The 6,059-nt window shown below is 49.2% G+C and overlaps 1 long non-coding RNA gene across 2 annotated transcripts; it reads left to right on the top strand.

Annotated features, from left to right (window-relative positions):
• The first annotated feature begins 391 nt into the window (after positions 1-391).
• Positions 392-2,929, top strand: LOC149338817 (uncharacterized). 2 transcript variants are annotated; one of them, XR_016283764.1, is made up of 3 exons: positions 392-472; positions 2,158-2,292; positions 2,845-2,929. It is a non-coding gene; the product is annotated as an uncharacterized LOC149338817 (long non-coding RNA). The 2 variants fall into 2 exon arrangements; XR_016283765.1 differs by having other exon boundaries at positions 2,141-2,292.
• Positions 2,930-6,059: the final 3,130 nt, after the last annotated feature.

Here is a 6,059-nt window from a genome sequence, read left to right as displayed (position 1 = left end):
GAGTGCGCATTTAGATGCCCGCAAAATGCTAGAACAGCCCTGTGCTACGCAGTGTTAGTTTATGTTACTGAGCCCAGACGGCAGAAATTACTTCCGCGTCATCACAAAGTCGTCAACACCGCCCGCACACACAGCCCGTACGGAGCTCGGTAGTATGACGCAACTAACGTTCATGTGCATGCAACGAAACCCGCCATGACCCGCGCCGACGGCCGCGGACATGCAGGAGCCCGAAAAACATAACACCATAGTAAAGAAAAGTTTCTCCCTTATGAGAGCACAGATTTTTTTCTCGGAGCCACTAACACGACCACAGCGCCACCGCTTCGTCAACTCAGGCGCCCGCGCGCCACTGGCGGCGAGTTCCGTTAATTTTTGCGTTCATTTTGTATTCCGCACTACGCCGCGATATTTGAGTACCTTCCGCCAAGAGAGGACGCCGTCTCCTTTGGATCGCTGAAAATTGCTAAAGGTAGGTGGTTTTTTCTTATTTACTGTAAGGTTAATTAGTGGCGCATGTGTGTTTTGTGCTCCTGCTAGGTTAGTCATTATGCCGCGGCTGTTGGTTAGAGCAGGAACCAACGGTTGGAAGATTGAAATGTGCACGTGTTCGCTACGCACGCGGGCAATGGCGTTGTCAGTTTTGCGGACAGCGCTCGCTGTTCTGCCAGGATCCTCTTCTCGGTTACTAAAGATATTGCCAGAAATTCTTTGTCAGCTATGACCGCAGTACAATTAGGAATGCTGTTCAGTTGTACGGCGGTTATGTTTAAAGTAGCAGGAGCTGCTAATTCCACGGCCGGCGCCGTTCACGGCCGTTGCGTTCCGGGCGCTTTTTTACTTGTGTGGTCAGGTTTACGCGCGGTCGTCATGGACCTTGCGAATTCGGGTTCCGCAACGAAATGGACCATACGCTATAGTTTTGGTTGTGAATTGCAAGTTGCCGGTGCGGGGCGGATTTCAGTTCTGGATTTCGAATTACGTTAAGCTCGATCTGTGCCTATATCAAGCGTAGAAGGTGTCGATCGACAAGCCCTGAGGCATCGTTCTTATTCTGATGTATGTATACTAGCTAATAGCGCCCTTTATATTTCCCTCGTTAAAAGGTTAGCGGCTTCAAAAAGGTGAGCAAAATGATCCTGTGCCTTTACGTCCAGGTAATGTAAGCGTGCGCAAGTTTGGTTGTATGGTATCTGGTTTAGTGTTCATTCCTTGTACAACATGAACTGGTGGGCGAGTTGGTCTGACATATCTTAGTAAAGCAGCGCAACGGCACAAGGCCAAGGGAAGAAGAGGACAAACACAGCGCTGACACAGCTTCTTCCCTTGGCCTTGTGCCGTTGCGCTCCTTTACTAAGATATGTTCATTCCTGTTGTAGCAAATACGTTGCGAATCGCAGATCTGTTTTGTAGACGCCACATAAATGTGATTTCTTTGCGTGCAATGGCATATTGAACCAGTTGTCAGGGCGATGAGGAAAATGTGGTAAAGTATATGCTTGTTATTTGAAAAGCTTTTGATATTGCAAGAATAACTGCATGCAATATCACTATATTATATTATATTATTATATTTTTGAAAAAGAGTAAAATTTTGAAAGCTCCTGTAAATATAATGTAAGCTTATGTGAGGTCTATTTTGTGAAATAAAGATATCTTTTTAAATATGCTTTGTTCCTTTGCCGAACTTATGTTTAAAAGATTGTACGAAATGTAAGCACTAAATTGATGCACTCAGCTTTTTCATATTATGGTTTTCCCACAGTGCAAATTCATTAGCTCTGTAAGCTCGGCAAAGAAAACAAGAGAACTGCATGCAAAGAAAGTAGCTGCTGCATCTATTGTTCACAATGCTGATGTTTCTCAGCCAGCTGTTTCTCTAAATGATGCCCTGCTTGAATTGAAGGTAACAGTAGCCTTTCTTTGCTTATAATAAATGGTTTCTACCTCAGTAGTATACCTGATGATGAAAATGCACAGCTTCAAATGTTACGCTGGTATTACAAGACCTTGCAGTGACGTAAAAGGCATTGCAATCATATGCAATGTCCTTGAAACAATCATTGGATTTCAGTGCACACATTTTTCGGCTGGCGTGTGATTTTGCTAACAATACTCATTGGAATGAATTTTGTAAAAGTTTTTGTTCACACTTAGGCACTACAAGATGCTGCGTTTGATGCTGGACACTTGAACCTGACAAGAATGAAGGCCCTTCTGCATGTAACATTTGCGGCTCATAAGGCTGAGACTCCACAACAGCTGCCTGCCTACTTATTGAATGCAGACGTGGTAAGAGTATGCTATTTTGCTTTTGGTTCTTGTCAAGAATTTTGAGCAAGCTTCATAGCACAATGCAACCTGCAAAGCACTTCAGCACATTCCCTATGAGTAAAGATAAACTGTTCTGTTGCTGGTAGTGATCACTTTTCTCAGTGCATGTCACTAGTTGCATATTCCTTCATCTGTAAAGAGCTATTGCAAGTTGCATTGGAAAACAAGGATGTGGTTTCAATGTAACTTACCCTGGAGCACATAAATGAATCAGCATATATGCAGTGCATTACAGAAGTGTAATCTGTACAGGTAATGATCGGCAGTATCAGGATCATTTTAGTGGCCTTACCTTTACTTAAGTAAAAATAGGAAAGGTAGAGCATAGATTCTGCATTTCGCAATTTGCCCTAGCATCTCTGCATTTGGTGTCTTTCTGTGTGAGGTCCCTATAGACTCATGAAATTGTCAATATTTTTGATATCTTTGCAAATTATGGGCAGTTTTCTTACGAAGGTCGATTAATAGTTTCTGTAAAATATGTGCTTAAGTTGGTGTTTTTTTTTGCAGCTTACACTTGAAGCAGAAATTCTTTTTAAAGCAACAATGCAAGATATGGAAAGATAATAAGAGATGTCCAGCAGGCACTTCACAGGGGAGATTTTGTGGAGCTGGATGGGTATCTTCGACCAAAAAATTCTGAATTCTGTGTGATCATACAGGTAAGACAGCTTCCTTTGTAATTACTGCTGATAGACTTAAGCAACAATTAAAATGCATGAAATATTTGGGGTCCCTGAGCAGCATAATAGATATTTCTGTAATACTTGGCTGAAAATGTGCAGGAACCTGTGGTGCATGTTTATTTTATTTGTAGTGAATTACAATGAACGCGCCTGAACTATTATGAATGCGCCTCAGGTTGCCTCGATGGCAGACGAAGAAGTTGACGACGAAGTGTGCCGGCGCGCGGCTCCAGCTCTCTGGCTGTGTAGACTGACTGTGATTTTGCTGCCGTCCGCTCAGCTGTTTGGTGAACTGTATAGCTGAGTTCACTAGTACGCGAACCCCCTTTCATTTGGTGGAGGTTGCGGTCGTCTGACGCCCTGGACCTTCGCAGCCGTCTTCTCCCGCCGCTCACAATGCCTAAGGACTCCGTGCCCAGTCCTGCCCCACCCACCCCGACAGTTCTGTGCGCTGGAGCGCTGCGGCAGCGTGATCCCGCTTTCTTCAGTGGCACCGGCGACGATGACGTCGAGGATTGGCTGGCATCGTACGAACGGGTGAGCACCCATAACAAGTGGGACGATGCACTCAAACTCAACAACGTCATCTTCTACCTTTCGGACGTTGCGAAACTATGGTTCAGAAACCACGAATCCGACATCCCCACGTGGTCAGCTTTCAAGTCCAATTTTTCTGATGTATTCGGCAGGCCTGCGGTGCGCAAGCTGCGCGCGGAACAACGCCTGCGAAGTCGGGCGCAGCTGCCTGGTGAAAATTTCACCAGCTACATAGAGGACGTTGTGAACCTGTGCACACGAGTTGATGCCTCTATGTCTGAGCGCGCCAAGATTGAGAACATTTTGAAAGGAATCGACGACGATGCACTCCAGATGCTTCTGGCACGCAATCCTACCACAGTCGCCGACGTCATTACTCATTGCCAGAACCTTGACGAACTTCGGAAGCGACGCATCCTCACCCGTTCTCCGCTCTCGCAGCAGGAATCGCTTGCTTCCCTCACATATGACACCGACCCGGCGCAACTGTCACCGCAGGTAAAGCAGTTTGTTCGGGAGGAAGTTGCGCGTCAGCTCTCGTTGATTTCCTCCAGTCACGACGCTGCGACTCCTCTGGTGGCGCCATTGCAGGAGGTCATCCGCCATGAAGTTGCCGAGGCTATTCCTACTGCACATCCAGTCCCTTCGGTTGCTCCCTTAACCTACGCCGAGGCTCAGTATCCCCAACCATCTCCTATACCCGCCCGGATGACCTACGCAGAAGCAGCGAGCGCCTGACTGTTCCACCTCGTCAGCCCGTCCTGCGCCCCGCCCCGTCTCTACGACAAGCCCCGGTTTCTTCGCCGTCTCCGCAGCGGCTTTACAACCCTTGGCGCACAACGGATAACCGTCCCATCTGTTACTCCTGTGGGTACCCGGGACATGTCGCCCGCCACTGTCGCCGTCGCATGGTGGCATCGCCAACCATCTCAACCCCTGTGCATCCATCCCAGATGTTTTATTCGGCTTCTCCATCCTCGCCGCTAGACGCGTACGCCCCCGATCGTCGTGCTTACGAGACCCGACGTTCTCCATCACCGCGCCGCCGCTCACTGTCACCAATGCGCCGTCGCCCTCCCTCCGCTGAAGAGGGAAACTAAGATCCGCAGTTCCGGAGGCAAGAACTGCGCGCTGTTCGAAAAGCTCAAGGCCTCCGTTTTCCCCACGCAACGTTCTGCAGGTCATCGTCGACGGACTGCCGGTACATGCGCTTATCGACACGGGTGCCTCAGTATCAGTGATTCACGAAAAACTCTGCCGCCGCTTGCGCAAAGTCACGACGTCATTTACGGGTCTCTCGCTCCGCACCGCTAGTGAACAGTGCATTGCCCCTCTCGCCTTGTGCACAGCGCGAGTCATCATTGACGATATATTGTATCCAGTCGAATTGTTGGTGCTGTCCTCATGCTCACATGACATAATTCTCGGGTGGGACTTTCTGTCACACAACAACGCCGTCATCGATTGCGCCCGCGCTGAAGTTGAATTTTCTCCTTTGTTTGACGAGCTTACTACTGAAACCTCTGCCCCCTTGCCACTCAAGGTCACTATCGCTGAAGATGTTGAAGTAGCGCCGGGAGCATCTGCCCTTGTTTCCCTGTCGTGCCGTGCCGCGTCGGATGACACCGTTTTATTTACGCCGTCTGCTTCCTTTGTACGCCGGAAGAACCTGCCGCTGCCTTCTGCTGTCCTCGATGTTCGGCGGGGTGTCACGAAGATGCTACTCTACAATCCATCCCCGTGTGCCCTTACCCTGTTACCTGGTGAGTCCCCTGGCTGCATTCAACCTGTCTGCCTTCTCTCTGCCCTTAATGTCCATGAGGCAGCCAGCGGTCTCTCTCTAAACGCCATGCATTCCGAGCTCGCTACTGAACCTGAGCCTGACGAACTTTTCCGCGCCGCCATCGACGATACTCTTCCGTCCACCTACCGTCAGCAGCTTTCAGCCCTTCTCCACACTTTCGGCTTCGCTTTCGATGCAGCCCATCAGCCTTTAGGCCGTACATCAACCGTGGCTCATCGCATTGAGACCGGCTCCTACCCGCCTTTTCGGCAGCGCCCCTATCGCGTGTCTGCGGCTGAGCGTCAAGTGATAAGTGAGCACGTTGAAGACATGCTGCACCGTGGCGTCATCCGTCCCTCTCATAGCCCTTGGTCTTCTCCAGTGGTGCTCGTCAAGAAGAAAGACGGTTCTATCAGATTTTGTGTCGATTACCGGCGACTGGACAAAATTACCCACAAAGACAATTATCCGCTTCCCCGCATCGATGACGCTCTTGACTGTCTCCAAGGCGCCGAATACTTCTCCTCTCTTGACTTGCGTTCGGGCTACTGGCAGGTCCCGATGGCTGCCGCTGACAGTGAGAAGACCGCATTCGTTACCCCCGACGGCCTTCACGAGTTCACCGTTATGCCATTCGGCCTGTGCAACGCGCCAGCTACATTCGAAAGAATGATGGATAACGTCTTACGGAAGCTGAAGTGGCATACGTGCCTCTGTTA

Source organism: Amblyomma mixtum, chromosome 6 (genome assembly GCF_055824585.1).
Source record: "Amblyomma mixtum isolate Tamu chromosome 6, ASM5582458v1, whole genome shotgun sequence".
Lineage (NCBI taxonomy): Eukaryota > Metazoa > Arthropoda > Arachnida > Ixodida > Ixodidae > Amblyomma > Amblyomma mixtum.
This window is presented reverse-complemented; position numbering and strand designations above follow the sequence as displayed.